Raw genomic sequence first — 20,081 nt, 5'->3', positions numbered from 1 at the left:
GACATTCAGCACCGGGAGATTCCCGCCTGCCCACGCGCCGTCCTCTACAGATGAAGGCTACGTCGACGCGTGATTTCCCCCTCCCAAACCCATTGTTGGGAGGGCTTCAGAGGCTGCCGGGCGGCGGGGTGGGTGGCGGGGTCCGCGAAATACATGGGCAGATCACAACCCACATGGAGTGCCCAGACCCTACTACGTCAGGGAGGTCTGGCTGAGCCTCAAAAACCACGGGACTCTCGTGGGATGCTCAGCATAGCGTGTGTTGGACTCAGCTTAAGGTGTGAGCAACTTTCTCTTTCTGCGCTCTTTCCCTGCAGTTTCTACAAATCTGTGCGTTTCACTCGTGTAGGGATCCGAGCGCCCCGACGCCAGCATCCTGCCTTCCTTGCAACTGGGGTGGTAGAAACACAAACACGAGTGGGAAACAAATATGCAGGATTTTCCAACTTTGCAAACGGCACTTTCCGGGTCTGTCTTTATTCACTGGTCGCTCTCCCCGTCCCCTCTAATAAGTTATGGAGAACAAGATGTCCCCTGACCTAACCGCGGTGGGGGATCCAAAGCGCACCTGAAACAGATCGACCCCTTTCCTCGCAGCGGTAGGGACAGGAAGCGGGAGCCTCGGGCGGCGTTAACAAGCGGAACGGGCGGAGGCGTGTCCATCGGCAGCGGTTTCATTAGCGGCGCTGCTGGGCTGCGCTGGACGGGGAGGGGGCGGCGAGGAAGCGGGTCTGAGCCGAGGCTGATTCATTCACGTGTTGGGAGGGGAAGTGGGGCGGGGGGAGAAGCGAGGCCCAGAACTAGGGGCTCTCCCAGGAGGGAGCGGGGCGGGTGGAGTGTGAGCTGGAGGGGAACGCAGCCGCGCAACGAGGAGCCGCCCTGGCTATAAATCCAGGGGGGCGAAGCCAAACGGATCCAAGCCTTAGGACAGTCCTGCGCGCAGCCACCCAAGGGACTGAGGCAGCTGCCGCCGCCGCCTTCTCGCAGCAGCAATAGTAGCTGCAACACACCCAGGAAGGTGAGACGCGCGTGGCTTCCCCAGGGTGGAGGTTCGTGGATGCCGAGCTGCCCAGCCCGGCCGAGAGACAGAGAAGAGTCCGAGAGAGAAGAGAGGGAGAAATCCGCAGTTGCACAGCCACTTCCAGCGCATCCTGCCAAGCCTTGCAAGTTTCTCCTCTCGCCTTGTAAGTTTCCTCCTCCTTCCACGCGTCTCTATGCTGTTCCCTTTCCCCTCCTGCCCTACCAACTCCTGAAATTTGGTTTTTCTTCCTCCTTGCCCACATGCAAACTGCTGCCTTGGTTGTATTTATTATCATTATTTGTTATCACCGTCCCTGGAGGGAAAGTTTCCACCACCACCCCTTTCCTTCTGAGAAAGGCTTTTCCATCCCTCTTGCTTCCCATTTTACACGAGAGAGCTGAAAGTTTTCTGGCATAGACTCCAACGATGTGATTTCTAAATCTCACAAGCCCTAAGGAAATACGTGGGACTCAAGGATGGGTGTGGGTGTGTAGAGCTATAGAACAGGACCTTTTCTTTTCTTTAATGCTTTTTGGAGGATAACTGGCAATCCTGTGATTTTTGTATGCATGCAAAATCATATTTGAGTATAGGCACAAAACTAAGTCCTCTTTTATATACATATAGTTAAGCACATACTTAACCCTACTCTCTTCCACTCAGTCATCGAAGTCAATGGCATTTAAAGATACTTAACCATTGCTAGGATCAGGCATTATTCTTTGGAAAGTTTATTGCTATCACATGACATTTTATTATGCTTTGCCTCAGATACTGAGTTTGTTCCATGCTTCACCAAAAGAGCGATGAAAGTGTATCTGTGGTTTTCCAAACTCTTATAACAGAGTGTGCATGTGGAAGGAATGCCTTGTTTACACTGTGCTGAAAGTGCAACTCCTTTAATTACTGCTAAAAGCAATAGTTTTAACAACCAGAGTCCACAAGGAAGACCGATTGCTTGTTCCAAGGACACCTCTTTGAAACGATGCCACAGATTTATCTGCTTGCAGAAGATTTGTGCACTCACAAGTCCTGTCATGTGAATCCTCTCATATTTCTTGTCAACAGGTCTAAGGCACCATTTAACAGAATCAGTGACAGACCTACCGCAAGCCGACAACTTTCCAGCTTATTTCTAGCAACGTTCCAATTTATTGCTAGCAACTAGTAGAGGCCAAGTCAAGCCATAACTTTGACTTGACAAATCAGTTAAGGGGAAGAAACTGGCAAGACCTGTTCTATTTTCCACAACTTTCAAAAGAATGTTCCTACTAGGTTTATATTGACTCCAAATTGCCCCTCTGTTTCTGTTAGATTCCTGCTTCCTTACAGAATGAATTTTGTTGGCATCCGTGCAAGGATCAGGATTTAATCATACTTACGGTGCAATCCTAGGCATGTTGGCTTGGAAGTTGAATGCCCCATTGTATTCACTAGGGCTTTAATCCCTGGTGCGTGTGCATAGGATCGTAGCCATAACCCTGTGCATCACAAGCAACTTGGTATAAAGTCTGTATCCTCAGTAAACAAGCATACAAAACCTCAGAGCACATTAAGTCAAAGATTGTTCTTATGTTAATCTGGTAGCAATGGTTACTGTTGCAGCAGGTCAGGTTTCTACTATGTTGCACAGGGAACATCTGGGACCAGAGACAGTTTGCATGACAACTCCACATTTCAGATATTACCCAGTGCAGTGTGGGACCTGACCGTGCAAACAGTGAACTGCAAAGCAAGGACCAGCTGTCAGTCATTGTGAAGTTGCTGTGAAGCCTGAGTAATACAACAGGATGGTCTCTGGTTTGTGTCAAGTAGCTTCAATATAAACACTGCGTGCTGTGTGATACGTGCAAATAAATATGCACCAAAGATCAAATGGCATTCCTTTATACCTCTGCCCTTAATCCAAAATTAATAGTGTTGCACCACCAGTGCAGTTGGCAGCAGAATATGTCCCGTGACCTTTCGGATGGAGCTGTGACACTCCAACAAGAAGCTGACATTTTATTTTTAAGGCAAGGTTAAGGGGAATGCCTGCAAATAGCAATAATCACGCAGAGATCATTTTAGAATTCTGAAAATGCCACAGGCAAGATGTTGATACCTTTATAAGTGTGTAGAGTGGAATGTGTGTGGACATCAAAAGGGCTGAATGGGGAAGGGGTGATGTATCAGGTGAGGGCAATGGCGGAGACTTAATACACTTGCAAACCCACCAAAACTTCAAATCTGGTCCTGGGGGAGAGAATACCAAAGCACGTCACATGCAGGCTTGGCCCAGAGGGGATGGGAGAAGAGTTGTGCTTGAGTGGGAGCACAGTCTACATCAGAAGCAACTCATTCCCTTATCCCACCACAGCTGGCATAGAAGCAAAGGAAGGCTGAGTCCTTTCTTCACCTCCCAAGCTACCATGAGATGGGGACAGGAAGAAGGTTGGGCTTGGGGACAAGAGGCCCTTTAGCATTAGTTCAGTGACTCTGAGCACCGTTCCCTCCATCTCACCTGCAGTTGCTTAGTGGATGATTCCTTTTGACAAGTTATCTGTGTGCCCAGATGCCCTTTCTCCACCAATGCAGCTGTTCTAAGGGACACTATCTCTTTATGGCAGGGGTGGGGGGTCCCTTTTCAGACTGAGGGTTGTTATCCCTTGCGGAAAACCTTCTGGGACCCATATGCTAACAGTAGGAGGACATACAGGCACGGCTCCTTCCAAGCAGGCAAGAGGAATCCTGAAAATTCGTGGACACATTCCAGCCAGTTAAACTTATTTGGAAGAGGGCACAGAGTAGAACTGGTGAGGAAGGGTGTGGCCTGGGGGGTCAGAGAGAGAGAGGGCTGGATGGCCACATTTCCTCCCCACTCCCCTGCTTTATGTGGAAGGACTATAACTTAGTGGTAGAGCAGCTACTTTGTGTGCCAAAGGTCCCAGATTCATTCCCTGGCAGTGGTGGGAATGATATCTGTCTACATGCTGCTGCCAGCCCTAGTAGACAATTCTAGGTTAAATGGAAGTAACTATACCATCCAGCTCTGTCATTACGTAGAGAGGCAGGACTGTGTCTTAATCCCTCTTCAGGCAATCGCTAAGTCTGTAGAGGTTTTTAACATTACATTTTAACATCTGTACTGTTTTTAACATTTGATTGGGAGCCGCCCAGAGTGGCCGGGGAAACTCAGCCAGATGGGCGGGGTATAAAATTATTATTATTATTATTATTATTATTATTATTATTATTATTATTATTATTATTATTATTATTTCAATGCACAATGGGGGGCGGGGGGGGGGACAAATGTGCCAGCTTCCCTCCTCCCCCCGTGTCACTATTGTTGGAGAGTGACTGACAGTTCCTGTGCTGCTGTTGGCTCCCTGCACATTTTAGAACCCTGGAAAACCACGATTCCAAAACTCATGGGGAGACTTCTTGCTTCAGAAGTTTGCCCTCCAACAAATGGTGAGCGAGTAGAATGATGGCGCGCACACACCCCTGCTGCATCTCCCCTATCTTCCCATCTTTTTAATCTTCACATTTAGTGAATCTTTGACAAGGACACTAAATATCCCCACACGAGCCCAAACTCACCAGTTGGCATTGTATCTGTTGCTTAGGATGTTCTGTAAAGTCAAATTCCACCTTGCTAATATCGGGACAGCCATGTTTTGGGGGAAAGACTGTAATTCAGTATCGGAGCACACAGAAGGTTCCAAGTTAATCTCTGGCATCTCCACTTAGAAGGACCAGGTAGCAAGAGATGGGGAAAGGCCTCTGCCTGACCCCTTGGAGAGTTGCTGCTATTCGTACAACGTTCTGTTACTTCCACAGATAATACTGGACTCAGTCCACATTCACCCTGTGATTAGGGATTGATTGTTGAACCACTCTGCAAATTGTAGCTCTAGGGCTCACCTAACAACTCTCAGCACCCTTAACAAACCACAGCTCCCAGAATTCTTAGAGGGAAGCCATGACTGTTTAAAGTGCTGTCAGAGTGGTCTAAATGTACCGTGTGAATGTGGCATGAGAAGGACAAATAGTCTGACCTAGTATGTTCCTTTATCGTTTGTATTTTATTTGTATAGTATTTCATTTTGTATGAAACCAGCTGTTTAGCTGACACAAGGTCTTCAGGCAGGAATTCTTTCTGGAAGAAAAAGGGTTCTGTGCAACTTGGAAGCTTGCTAGTGTCTGGGTGCTCAGCCTAATCCTTCAGCAGGTTTCCTGAAAAGTAAAGCCCATGCAGTTTTTTGGGCCTGCTCCCTAATTAACATGTGCAGGATTACAGCCTTACTCTTTGAATCCTGAAATCCACAAATTGTGTGGAGGGGGAACATTCCCGAGATACATTAGATTGCACACATATTTCATATTTTCTTTTATCCATCTTATATCCTGTCCTTCCTGCATATTTTAATAACCAGAATTTCTGCAGGATTATTGTTCCTAAGCACAAAACTAAAATCATTTAATGAATTGTTCTGGGGCGGTTTCTAACAGGAGACAGGAATTAGCATTCTAATAGCACATCTTCACAAAGTTTGAATGATGTCCGATTACCACCCATAGCACTAAGACCATTACGTACCTCCTGAGCTCCTTTACTGAAAGGGAGAGAGTCTTTTCAGAAGGTTGGGGATTTGAATAAGCGGCTGACCCATTTTTCTTTCCACTTTAAGAAATCCGACTGGCTGAAATGAAGGTGATCCCTGATAATACACGCTGGTGTATAAAAGTCAAGCAATAATCAGTGTGGCTTGTCTTGGAAGAGTGTCCCACATTCTGTTTGATCTTGCCAAAAATCCTGTTGGCATTGATGGAATTTACGACAGCCTAATGGATCCAGTGGTGTCCAAACTTTTTCCAAAGAGGGCCAGATTTGATGAAGTGAAGAGCTGTGCGGGCTAACCAAAGTTCTGACCAAAGTTGTTGACCTTTTTTTTAGGATTGAAGTTGTTGAGCTGATTTTAGGGTTGGAGTTGTTGAGGGTTTTTTTAGGATTTTACCCCAGGAAATGAACTGCCACAGGGGCCAGATTAAACCGACCACCGGGCCAGATTACACCCCCCCAAAACAGACATTGGGGGCATGTGGCAAGTGCATTTGCTGTATTGCAGGGTGGAGAAGTGGATCTGGCCCCCAAGACAGATCCAGAAGTGGCCAAACCTCTGCAAACCACTTTGACAGGTGAATAGGGCCATCCTATCACATCTGGTGATTGTAACTTCCATCCACAGCTGGAAAGGAATAACCAGGAACCAGTGTTCGTAATTAGCCAGTTGTGAGGCGCATTTCATATTTCAGTGCCTAGGACTTGCCGATCGTGTGGTCGGCGGTTCAAATCCCCGCGGCGGGGTGAGCTCCCGTCTTTCGGTCCCAGCTCCTGCCCACCTAGCAGTTCGAAAGCACCCCTAAGTGCAAGTAGATAAATAGATACCGCTTTATAGCGGGAAGGTAAATGGCGTTTCCGTGTGCTGCGCTGGTCTGGCTTGCCAGAGCAGCTTCGTCACGCTGGCCACGTGACCCAGAAGTGTCTTCGGACAGCACTGGCCCCCAGCCTCTTAAGTGAGATGGGCGCACAACCCTAAAGTCGGACACAACTGGCCCTTAGGGGCAGGGGTACCTTTACCTTTTATTGACTACTTGAGGCCAAGTGAAGATGCCTGGGTGCAAGGATGTTACCTGACATCTCCATCGTCTGGAGGTGCGTGCCTGGGGATCATTAGTTTCACACACTAATACCCCATCCTGTAGAATTCTATCAGTTATATTTTCTCTGCACAATTGGGATGAATTTCAGGAATCAAAATGCTTTTTCTGGGCCACCTGAGCAGGAGCAGTGAACAACGTTACAGTTAATTGGTGCAGCTTGTCTTCACTTAATCAAGTGGCTTTTCTTCTTTAAGTTCTCAAAGCTCTTAACCCAGCTCAAGGCTTTCATCTGAACTAGCCGGATGTTTAACTGAGAATCAATCGCAGTCAGTCCGTTGTTTGAAAAATAATACATTAGAGCCCTCTTGCCCCAAAATGGCAGCTAGACATTCCATTTTGGTGACTGTAACCTTGGTTTACCTAGCATTTGGCACCTATACGTCTGAGTTTCTAACACTGATGCAGATGGTTTTTTGTGTGAGTTGAAGGACTTTTGGATATCCAGGTCCCAATCCTTATAGGGCTTTAAATGGAGGAGGAAGAGGAAAGAGAAAGTCCGAAAGGGCCAGTATAGGAAACAGAGAGAAAATCTCTGGGTAGGCAGAAGTGTGCTATATTAGATTCAAGGCATCTCCAATTAGCATTTTCTTCAGGGCCACTCTTAAACACAGCAAATCTTATTCTTTGGTCTCCGGTGGCTCTTAGAACAGCTCTTGGAGATACAGCTAGGGCAATCATTGTGTAAAAACATCAAGCAATTGTCTCTGTGGCTTTGGAGTTACTGAATTTATAGCACTGGGAAGTGTCACGAGAATGTAGATTTTCAGTGAGCAATTATTTCGAAAGCATGTTAAGGGATTGTTTACTCAGTCAAGATTCAGATTGTGATTTAACAGTTCCAGTGTGATGTGTACAGAAGCGAATCATGCCAGAGTCTGTCAGCTGCAATGACTCCTTGCTCTTTACCGCACAGGAGCCTATTCTCTGCATCCGATCACCCTTTACACCTCCCAGGTTCGCAAATTAAAAGGGCAAGCAGGATTACCTTTCCACTTAATTCTATGGAAACACAAAGCAGGAGAAAATCAATCACCATTCACGGGTTGCATTAGCTTGGTTGTGAAGATCATTCTGATGTAAAAAGGGTAGGCAAATGTTAATTTCATTGGTGACTTATTCACAGTACAGATTTATTTAGATATTTTGCTATATTTTCACCTCACTCATTAATTGAATTCAGCACAGGTAAATAGTCCAAAGAAGTCTGGATTAACTTTTTGGGTAAAGGTCTGATTTCCATGAAGAAAATCTTAGGGAAAGTTGTATTTCCCCAGATTTTTCATGAAAATTGGATAGCACACCCAAGTTCTGCAATACATTATATTAATTACTGTTTATTTCATTCACTTTACAGCTCCACCCTCACTTCAGTTCATCATTACAACTACAGTGTGTGGCAAATCTCTGCATTTTATTTTTTCCAATGGGCAATTAAAACCAAGTAATAGGAGTATTTCTGTGGTCAAAAAATGGGAAAGAAAGCTGTAAAACAAAGACATATTTTCTGGGCCAATTTATGTTTCATTGGTGAGCTGGGATGTATGTTCATCCAATGATCAGTGTACTATAACATACTGGCAAAACTTTTCAGAGTTTTCTGTTTTAAATTCTACACGCCCTTAGAACAGAAAGAGCCGTATAAATGCATTCTATGAGGCCAGAGTGCCTGTCTAAATCATCACACGAACAGCAAGAACACTGGCAAGCATAACACTTTGTCCATGCAGATAGTCATGCAACTGAAGGGATGAATTTAGGAGTTAGCTGTTGCCATTTTCTGCAGCAGGGATCATTTGTTATTTTTTCTTCGCATAACACTTAACACTTGCCTTTCAGGAAGAGTAGCATTGCCATAATTTGCTTAGATTAGTGTTGAAGAGGGACATTGTTTTCTTCACCCTGTTATCCATTTGTATCATATATATTAGATTGTGAGCCTGTGGACAGGGACTAAATTGCAGAAGTGTACACAGCAGCAGTGATTCCCAAACTGTGGACATATGAGAGTGCTGGGGGGGAGAGGGAGAGAGAGATATGTTTTGAAAATTGAATACACTATGTTAGATGCATCCACCACCTATGCCCATGCTGTAGAGGTGAGGTCCTCTACCACACTGATCCTACCCCTTGTTAATATATGGGCAGCAACAACATCTCAAGGGAGGACAGATACTAGTCAGGGTTACTCTAGTGCAGGTGCAAAGGCAGAGGCAGTAATTAATTGCCTGCCTGGACCACAGATGTTGCAGGTGGACAACCTCCACATCCTGTCAAAGGAAACAAGAAGAGGCTGCTGGCCTTTCTGAAGCTGCATGTGGTTTGGGGTTGCCCAACTGTTGCTGGCCATGAGTTTGCCATGAGTGTTGGGATTAGCTAATGTTGGTCTAGTGACATCATGGGAGTGTGGTTAGACCAATCCTGGTCTTTCACAATTTAGTCACTTTACATGTGAAATATAAAGCTTAGAGAGAAACTTGGAAAAAGCTGGGATGGGCCTTACCTGTGCTTTAGATTTAAAGCTTTCTTATGCTACCTTAACAGTCATAGATTCCCCATAAAGAATTCTGGAGACTGTACAGTGGTACCTCTGGTTGCGAACGAGATCTGTTCTAGAGGCCTGTTTCGCAACATGAAAAGAGCACAACCCGCAGCAGCGCGTCTGCACACATGCGGATTGTGATTCGCCGTTTCTGCGCATGTGCGTGACGCCATTTTGTGCTTCTGCACGAGCAGCAAAACCCGGAAGTCACCCTTTCTGGTACTTCCGGGTCGCCGCAGGACGTAACCTGAAAGAACGTAACATGAAGCGGACGTATCGTGAGGTATGACTGTACTTTGTAAAGGTGCTGAACGTTCTTAGGAGACTTCCTTTCCCTTCAAGGAGCTACAATTCCCAGAGTTCCCTGGGAAGAGGAATTTGTTATGTACTGAAGTTCTCACCCTGGGCCAGCAGGGGGATACTGTAGATAGTTATGCAAATGAAGGATCGAAAGTAACGTTCAGTGATTGGATAGTTTTAGAAAGTTGTTACAGTAACAAGGTACTGGAGCTCTATATAAGCAGGCAGACTGAGGCCTTCAGTTCAGTTCTGTTCTGGCATCGGAATAAAGAAGAGCTGTTTGAAGAATCGCTGTGTCGTCTGATATGTTCACCCACAACTTAACAGAATTGATTGTTCAGCTGCTCTGAGAATTGTCATGACTGTTCAAAATGGTATGATATTGCTTTAAATGTATGGTGCAGATGAGGCCTGGGATTATCTGGTGCAAGAGCCTAGGCAGAACTAGGCTAGTTTAAAAGCCTAAGCCCAGCCACTTGGCTGAAGCACGAGAAAAACACATTGAAAGGGGGACCTAGGCAAGCATCAGTGGACCCTGCTAGGCTCCTAGTAGCTGCCCAGGGATGTTGTGTGCTAAATAGGGCCAGCAAAGGGATCACAATATATGTTGTTTGGAAATCATGGTTCCTTCCTGTAGCCTTGATTGGCTGGGTAAAGGAGAGAGCGGGACACAGTTAGACAATGCTAAATTAGCCATGCTGCAATTGTAGAGAGAATGCCTCCCCATGGTTCTGGAAGGTATTGAAGAAAACAAGTCAGGAAAATATACCTCCAGATTTTGTGTATGCCCCCATGCATTAAGTGCAAGAAAGATAATTAGCCATGAAGGCATAGAGTTGTGAGGAAGGGAAAGGTCCATATCCATGGTTCCTGTTGTATATAAATCATCATATTTGCTTGAGAGGAGAAAAGGGAATTGGACTGAATCATTGGTCAAATGATTCACTGATTGCCCAGTCAGGTGGAATAAAAGATTATGACAATGAGCTTTTAGCCACGGAGCAGGAAAAGGGAAAAGCATTAACACTCCTTTGGTTTTCAAACTTCCAGTTCTCCAGGAAGTCCTTCAGCACTTGTTCACCTGCTTCTAAAATTCCTAGGATTCTAAGGTATATCCTCAGTTGCTCACATAAAGGGGTGGGCAAACTAAGGCCCGGGTTGCCTTCTAAATCTGGACGGTCCAGGAATCAGCGTGTTTTTACATGAGTAGAATGTGTCCTGTTATTTAAAATGCATCTCTGGGTTATTTGTGGGACATAGGAATTCATATTTTTTTTCCAAAATATAGTCTGGCCCCCCACAAGGTCTGAGGGACAGTGGACTGGCCCCCTGCTGAAAAAGTTTGCTGACCCCTGCACATAGGACAGGAACTGTTTTTATATATAGAACTGTAAAGCCCTTTTCATGTGTTACTTGTGCACAAGACAGTTCCTTGTGGGGTCATACTGCTGTCTCTGCCCCCAACACTGTGTGCCCAGGGCTAGTTTTGCTTCTGATGCCCACGTGTTGACTAATTGATATATCCACTTTTAGATATTTCTGTTAAAATGTAAAGCGGTATACAGTAAGTAAAACTGAGGATGCCTCTAGCAACAACAGAAAAAGCAAGAATGAATTTCAAATGTAGAACCGAACCTGAAAACAAGGGAATTCCAGACACCTCGCCTTAAAACTGGTGTTGGAAATAATTCCCCACAATTTCTGCACTTACACAGTTTATTCATTTCTAAGAATGAGGATTAATTGAAGAAACACTGCTTCCGTTCAATAAATCTCACAGGGAAGTGATTATAAACCTACACATCTTCACTATTCATCAACACAAATTAATGTGTAATCTGTGGTTGATCATTTGTTAAAACTCGTTATTTGTTAAAACTCATTATTGCCATTTGTAATTTGCCTTTAGTCATTCACTATCTCAATATTTAAATAACTATAGTTTCATAGTCCATGTCACTGTGATTACAAAGTGACAAATTGCAAAGCACTTAATTGTCAGTGGCAAAATGTGAACGGGAGTAAATGAATCCATATAAACTGAAGTTGTACAGGCTGCAATCCAATACCCGCTTTCGTGAACTTTATGGAAACTTCCTTCTTAGCAGACTTACATATAATTGCATTGCTAGGATTTTTCATGGAAGGGCTTTATGTGAAGGAGCATCTCCACCCCCATTGTTCAGCCCAGACACTGAGGTCCAGTTCCAAGGGCCTTCTGGTGGTTCCCTCACTGCAAGAAGCCAAGTTACAGGGAACCAGGCAGAGGGCCTTCTCAGTAGTGGCACCCGCCCTGTGGAATGCCACCAGATGTCAAAGAGAACAACAACTACCAGGCTTTTAGAAGACATCTGAAGGCAGCCCTGTTTAGGGAAGCTTTTAATGTTTGATGCATTGCTGTATTTTAATATTTTGTTGGAAGCCGCCCAGACTGGCTGGGGAAACCCAGCCAGATGGGCGAGGTATAATTATTATATTTATTTATTTATTTATTTATTTATTTAAACATCAATAGATCCAATCATTAGCCTCCTGCATTGTGCTAGTAGGTAGCTCATTTGGTAGAGCATGAGACTCTTAATATCAGGGTCTAGAGTTGAGCCCCACATTGGGCAACAAATTCCTGCATTGCAGGAGGCTGGACTAGGTGAGTCTTGTGGACTCTTCCAACTATAATTCTATGGTTCAAATAAACTTATCTGCAAGATGCCCCCAACCTCTTGAATGTTTTTGGCTGATCTACTTAATTACTCTATCTAGAAAATAATTCCAGCTGAGACATATTTGTAGCGATAAAGCAAATGTAGTATTCTATTTGCTTATCTTCACTGGAGAATTTCATGCTAACAATGTAGCCCACAAACAAGTTATACTGGAGCTTTGGGAAAGAGGTTGATCAAAGCTCCATTCTACACACATAGCACTTGATAACTAAAATGCTTCAAACTTAATCCAGGGACATTAAGTCATGCTTTAATCCCATTGAAATAACGGGACAGGATTTAAGTCAGTTGTGACTAGGGATGGGTTTTACTTGCTCTTTGTGTGTTGGATCACACTCTTAGATATCCCAAACTTTCCTTAAAAGCAGAGCAGAGTTCCTTTTTGCTGAAACTGGGGCTAGACTGGGAGTGAGGTTTTAACTTTTAACTGTGTTTCAGTAATAGGGGCAGCTATAAAAGCACTTATCAGCTGCAGTGTATGGAGTAATTGATATTTTGCTGCAACACAAATGTTCCATAAAGCAGGTACAGATACAGCACTAAAAGCTGTTTTTCATATAACTGTATCTTCTTCTATAAACACTGGCTGACGAGCGAGTAAAATGAGTTAATACAGTCATTTCATTATAATGGATCTTCTATTCTTTTCCTTTTTTTTTAATCCTTTGTAATTCACTTCCAAATTGCACAACCACATATATATGTGTGTGTTTTGTTCAAATCATTTTGAACAAATTAGTGTTTTTTCCAACTAGCAATGAGAGCTGTGCATGGTAGTGATCATTGCTCTGTCCACTTGGAAATCCTTCTCGACAACCTTCTGGCTTATGAGATTTCTTCAGGCATTGTCTCCGTAAGTGTCTTGGTGTGGACTTTTGGATTGTTTTTGGTGGTCTCAATGCTACAGCCTGCCTAGTGTCCTCTCTTTTGCCTGCCCCACCTGCTAGCTGTTACATAGCCATTTCATTGGGCCAGCACCGGCAAGTCCCTGTTTGCTAAGTGAAGTTGGGAGGGGAGTCAGAGAAGTTATGAGGGTGGGACAAGGAAAGGAGGTCTCCCTCCTCAGAAGTGTGGATGAACCCCAAGTCTTCAGTGTCTGCTGTGCCACAAAACTCACTGGGTGCCATTTCCCACCCTAACCTACCTCACAAGGCTGTTGTGAGGGTGAAAGAAGGGAACATTTATGCTGCTCTGAACTGCTTGAGGGATGTGGATGGATGGATGGATGGATGGATGGAATAATAATAATAATAATAATAATAATAATAATAATAATAATAATTTATTATTTGTACCCCGCCCATCTGGCTGGGTTTCCCCAGCCACTCTGGGCGGCTTCCAACAGAAATGAAAAATACACTAAAATGTCACATATTAAAAACTTCCCTGAACAGGGCTGCCTTCAGATGTCTTCTGAATGTCAGGTAGTTGTCCATCGCCTTGACATCTGCTGGAAGGGCGTTCCACAGGGTGGGCGCCACCACCGAGAAGGCCCTCTGCCTGGTTCCCTGCAACTTGGCCTCTCGCAGGGAGGGAACCGCCAGAAGGCCCTCGGAGCTGGACCTCAGTGTCCGGGCAGAACGATGGGGGAGGAGACGCTCCTTCAGATATACTGGACCGAGGCCATTTAGGGCTTTAAAGGTCAGCACCAACACTTTGAATTGTGCTCGGAAACATACTGGGAGCCAATGTAGGTCTTTCAAGACCGGTGTTATATGGTCTCGGCGGCCACTCCCAGTCACCAGTCTAGCTGCCGCATTCTGGATTAGTTGTAGTTTCCGGGTCACCTTCAAAGGTAGCCCCACGTAGAGCGCATTGCAGTAGTCCAAGCGGGAGATAACCAGAGCATGTACCACTCTGGCAAGACAGTCCGCAGGCAGATAGGGTCTCAGCCTACGTACCAGATGGAGCTGGTAAACAGCTGCCCTGGATACAGATTTGACCTGTGCCTCCATGGACAGCTGTGAGTCCAAAATGACTCCCAGGCTGCGCACCTGGTCCTTCAGGGGCACAGTTACCCCATTCAGGACCAGGGAATCCTCCACACCTGCCCGCCTCCTGTCCCCCAAAAACAGTACTTCTGTCTTGTCAGGATTCAACCTCAATCTGTTAGCCGCCATCCATCCTCCAACCGCTTCCAGACACTCACACAGGACCTTTACCGCCTTCACTGGTTCTGATTTAAAAGAGAGGTAGAGCTGGGTATCATCTGCATACTGATGAACACCCAGCCCAAACCTCCTGATGATCCCTCCCAGCGGCTGCATGTAGATGTTGAAAAGCATGGGGGAGAGGACAGAACCCTGAGGCACCCCACAAGTGAGCGGCCAGGGGTCTGAACACTCATCCCCCACCACCACTTTCTGAACACGGCCCAGGAGGAAGGAGCGGAACTACTGTATGACAGTGCCCCCAGCTCCCAGCCCCTCAAGACGGTCCAGAAGGATGTCATGGTCGATGGTATCAAACGCCGCTGAGAGATCCAGCAGAACTAGGAAACAGCTCTCACCTTTGTCCCTAGCCCGCCGGAGATCATCAACCAGTGCGACCAAGGCAGTTTCAGTCCCATGATGAGGCCTGAATCCCGACTGGAAGGGATCCAAATGGTCCGCTTCTTCCAGGCGTGCCTGGAGTTGTTCAGCAACCACTCGCTCAATCACCTTGCCCAAGAATGGAAGGTTTGAGACTGGGCGATAATTGGCCATCGTGGCCGCATCTAAAGATGGTTTTTTAAGAAGCGGTTTGATAACCGCCTCTTTCAGCGGGTCTGGGAAGGCTCCCTCACGGAGGGAAGCATTCACCACCCCACGAAGCCCATCGCCCAGTCCTTCCCGGCTAGCTTTTATAAGCCAGGATGGGCAAGGATCCAGGAGACAGGTGGTTGGCTTCACTCGTCCAAGCAGCCTGTCCACATCCTCGGAGGTAACAGATTGAAATTGATCCCACACAACTTGACCAGACAGGACTCTAGCACTCTCCCGCCCCGGCCCTGCTCCCACGGTGGAGTCTACTTCTTCCCGAATCTGAGCGATTTTATCTGCAAAAAAAATTTGCAAAATCATTGCAGGAGAACATGTGGCCCGTACTGGGCCCCGATGTTACAGGTGGTTCCGCTAGATTGTGAACCACCTGAAAGAGTCTCCTGCTGCTGTTTTCTGCAGATGCAATAGAGGCGGTGAAGAAAGTCTTCGCCGTCGCTATCGCCACTTGGTAGGCTCGACGTTGAGCTCTAACCCGTGTCCGGTCAGATTCAGAATGAGTTATCCGCCACCGGCGCTCTAGCCGTCTCAACGATTGTTTCATTGCCCTCAGATCTGTGGAAAACCACGGGGCTCTCCGGGCTTCATGCAATCGGAGAGGGCGCTTCGGAGCCAAACAGTCAATAGCCCTGGTTAACTCCACATTCCAGCGGGCCACCAGGGAATCGGCTGAAAGGCCATCAACATGGGATAAAGCATCCCCTACCACTCTCTGGAAACCATTTGGATCCATTAAGTGGCGGGGGCGGACCATCCGAATCGGTCCCACCTCCCTGCAGAGGGGATGGGTCGCAGAGAAGTCTAGTTGCACCAGGAAGTGGTCTGACCATGGCACTTCTTTCGTTTCACTTTTACTTAGTGTCAGATCACCAACATCCGTAGAGGTAAACACCAGGTCCAAGGCATGTCCACGGCTATGGGTTGGGCCAGACTTATTCAGGGACAGCCCCATGGAGGCCATGCTTTCCACGAAGTCCCGAGCGGTCCCTTGTAAGGTCGTGTCGGCATGGATGTTAAAATCCCCTAGGACGACCAAGCTAGGTGTCTCCAGGAGAACATCCGCCACGACCTGAAGCAGCTCGGGCAGGGAATCCTTGGTGCAGCGGGGAGGTCGGTACACCAAAAGGAATCCTGTACTGCCCCTATTGCCCAACTTCCAGAACATGCACTCAGAAAACTGGGTCTTCCCAATAGGACGCCTGGTGCAAACTAATGACTTCCTAAAAATCACTGCAACCCCCCCTCCCCGCCCACATGACCTGGGTTGCTGTGCGTAAGAGAAACCTGGTGGACAAGCAGCGGCAAGGACAGGCCCATCTGCTTCATCCAACCAAGTCTCTGTTACACATGCCAGGTCAAGTCCTCCATCCATGATCAAGTCATGGATGGCAGTGGTCTTATGAATCATTGACCTGGCATTGCACAGCAACACTTTCAGGTCATGTGGGTATCCCTTGCTGATTCTAGTATTCATCCGGTCAGGACCAGACCCAGAGGCAGGGATAGTCCTCAGACAACGACTAAACCTGCCTCCTCCGTAATGACATGGTCTGAGATTGATGCTTTAGCTCCCTTTCAAATATTGTGTGTAGCATGCTAGAGTATGCCATCCTTAGCCGTAGAGCCTTTAATGCCTGGTGGCACTAACTTTTTAAAATCGCATTGAATGCAGTGGGACTTGCTTCCAAGTTAAACACCATGGAATTCTGTGGAACATACTTCTCAGTAAACATGCACAGAATTGTGCTGTAAGTACATTATATTTATTCATGAAAATAGTGTTTGCACATCTAGAAGGATGCCAGCTCTCTCTCTCCCCCCCCCCCCGAATCTGAGATATAACAGGCATGTTTACAAAGCCAAGGAACCTTCAAATTACAGCATTACATTCTCAACAGTTTAGTTAAAGATCTGTCAGGCTTTCCATTGTACAATTTACTGTAAATTGTGCTTGCTTAAGAGGGCAAAAATTATGTAATTTGTAATCTGATTTTAAGTCCGATGGTGTCTGAGGAAATAGAACAGGCCTTAGATGCTGATAGATTCTGAAGTGACAAGACGAGGGTTTTCTCAGATACAGAACTGGCCATTAGATTGACTTTTTTATTTGTAAAAGGCCTCCTCTTTCCAGGTTTCCATCTCGCTTTAAGGATTTAAGTGCAGCGCTTCGACTTCTTGTTAACTACGACCTTAGAATAATTACTTTGGACAGCCTCACCGTTGGGGGGACCTTACTAAAATATAACACTTCAAAAAAGGAGATATTCAAAAGTAAAAATGTTAGGAATTACCTGAAGCAAAGAGAGAGAGGAAAAGATTATGAGCCAAAGAATCAGTGTGGAGGCTTGTTAATGAATCCCTCATTATGGTCAAAGAAGTAAGCAGAAGGGGGGAGAGAGAGAGAGAGAGAGAATAGTCCTCTCTGCTTCAAATACCTTCTGGGTGCCTGCGCCAGCAGAGGTCAGGCATGCAGCAACCAGGGAGACAGGGTCTGCCCAGTGGTGGTGCCACCTAATTTATGAAGTGTCCTCACCAGACATCAAAGCTTTATGATGGCAGGTTAAGATCTTTCTATTCGTAAAGGTTTGGAGCAGCTGACTCTATTCCTGTTTTGATGAAACTAGCCTCTGGTTTTAGTTTTAAGACTCTCCAACATCTTTTACTTACCTTTAGCTTAAGTTTTATTGCTGTCTGCCTGCTGCCATTTTTTGCACAATATGCCTTTATGTTTACTTATTGTAAGCCAATTTTATTTTTTAGTGAAACAGCAGCATAATTTGAAATAAAATATAATAATAAATGTGCATGGCCCCCAAGTAGAAAAATCTATTTCATTTTTTTTAAAAAAAAAATAATAATTTGAAAATAGGAGAAGGGCCATAACTCAGTGCACATTTCTCAGATATATACATTTTGGCAAGCAGTTTTATCAACTATCATGCATTTTTAATATATTATTTCCGCTTATGCATTTTTACCACACTTTCCCTAGCATATGTAACTGTGTACACATCTTTTGTTTGGAGAGCTACATTAGAAAATTTGGAGAAGTGTGAATGATGAAGGATAGCTGCTTTTCTGTTCATCTTTTGAGAAATTCAAATTAAAATGTGAACAAAATTGAATTCCACCCCCCCAAAAAAAAAATTCCTGGCAAAGACACAATTGCATACAACCCTTTGGGCTGGGAATATATTAATCAACTGTACTGAGGAATATATTGAAAATGTTACATATATCAAAGTCCCCGTGTGCTGCATTGTGTCAGTGAATTAGCAATATTAGCAATTGTGTCCATTAGTGCAATATAGTAACGAACTCCAGATTCCCTATATTCCCTAGAGGTCTTCTGCAGGCCCGCATTAAATGCCCTCCAAGTAAGCTGTATCTATATAACCAAGTTCCATAAGTGTTACTGGCTATATCTGTATGGAACCTGCATGGATAATCAAAGACCAACAGGCAAAACAGTTGCTGAATAGGAAAAGGTTTCTCAAGGGGGGACTCAGTGTTGTAAGTGTGATTTCTTACCATTTGTTGACATTTTGTCCAAGCTTCACCTTCCTGAAGCAAGCAGAAGTTCTGGATTTACTCAGTGGGTTTTCCTAATGTGTCTTGTGGATTACATACCGTGAAAGAATCCAGAAGTCACAAAGCTTCCTATAGGTTTCATACAGGTTTAGCTCAAGTCTTTTCACTAGAATTACACACTATTCGCATTAATGTACAAGAATCAGAAAATAAGTCAGTTGTTTTTTTGTTTGGAATTTTTTCTCCCACTAGCTTTTGTGAAGGAGTGTCAGTTCAGGGAAGTATGTTACATCTTTGCCAATAAACAGACACGAAGCACATTAGGATGATATATCTTAATTGCAAAAGACAAAGAAATTTTGGGGCTACCTATAACACTTTGGCCAGCAATGATTAATAGGAAGGAAATAGTATGAGATAAAGGAGTTAAATTGCATTTAAAACCACTTAGGGGGTGAGAAAGATAAAGCCAGGAGACATGAGGCTTATCTAAAGGACTGAGAGATCCAGAGTGTTATTAAATAGCAGACTTTCCCCACCTTGAGTCTCCAGCCAAAATGGTCAATGGTCAGGAATGATGGAAGTTGCAGTCCAACAATATCTGAGGACCAAACGCCAAGAAAGCCCACTATATAATAAGAGCAAATTTATTTTCTGAGAATGATTCCTTACATCCCTCTTGAGAATGGATAGCGCAGTTTTGGTCCTTGGGAAAACTTCAAAGTTTTCAGAAGTGTAAAGGGTTTTTGTTATGTTTTTGCAGGGGAACCCCAAATGGAGAAACTCCCAAACCACCCAATGATGTGGGCATGGAATGCTTCCTGAAAAGTTCAACATTGTTTTATTAGAACGCCAAATTTCTAGACCTTATTGTTTCAAATATATATACTTGAAAGTGCATGGGTTTACTGAAAAACCTGAAGCCAGATGGCTGACTGATTCCATGGCCAGCAAAACAAGAACAACCTATACAAAATAAGAGGAAACTATGAACATTTGTATCATTCACATAGATGGTAGAAGTCACGCAGTTTACAGAATCCAGCTTCTCTTGGTACAGAATTTGGATTATCTGGATGCAGACTTTTAATTGTTTTTAATTGTGGGCATAGCGCTGGAGATAGGCCAATTGACAGCTTTTTGAAGCAGTTCACTACTTAGAAATGCTAATGATTAAGTAAGTAAATAAATTCCAATTCTTCTGGAGCATTTCAAAGGTACCAATACACCTCTGTATCAATGATAGTTGAAGCCTTTTTTAAAAAAAATGGATGGTGAGTTCAAGGACTATGTGGACTGCTCCAAATTCCCCATTTCTTTGCTCCTCCTCTCAGACTTTCTTTTTCACTGATATCCTTCAGTCTCTTGTTCCTCAGTCCATTTTGCTCATCTTCAACTACTTTGCCATTGGACACCATGCTCCCTTAGCTTCCTGACCTGCCGGACCTCTTTCCAATCTCAGGCTGCCTCATGAAGCTACCCTATCTCTAGGACCTGTT

The 20,081-nt window shown here is 44.9% G+C and overlaps 2 long non-coding RNA genes across 4 annotated transcripts in view; one reads left to right on the top strand and one right to left on the bottom strand.

Annotated features, from left to right (window-relative positions):
* LOC309370011 overlaps positions 1 to 735 on the bottom strand; it is a 41,728-nt gene extending 40,993 nt beyond the window's left edge. For 2 of the 3 annotated variants that reach the window (XR_014168348.1, XR_014168349.1), the window contains exon 1: positions 569 to 735. This is a non-coding gene — a long non-coding RNA (uncharacterized lncRNA). Of the gene's footprint in view, positions 1 to 539 lie in introns of all 3 variants that reach the window. The other variant, XR_014168350.1, reaches the window with a different exon arrangement.
* Positions 736 to 737: 2 nt separating this feature from the next.
* Positions 738 to 19,791, top strand: LOC309370031. The gene is made up of 2 exons (XR_014168372.1): positions 738 to 1,184; positions 19,346 to 19,791. It is a non-coding gene; the product is annotated as an uncharacterized lncRNA (long non-coding RNA).
* Positions 19,792 to 20,081: the final 290 nt, after the last annotated feature.

The sequence above is a fragment of the Podarcis melisellensis genome (assembly GCF_964234715.1).
Source record: "Podarcis melisellensis genome assembly, chromosome: 5".
Lineage (NCBI taxonomy): Eukaryota > Metazoa > Chordata > Lepidosauria > Squamata > Lacertidae > Podarcis > Podarcis melisellensis.
This window is presented reverse-complemented; position numbering and strand designations above follow the sequence as displayed.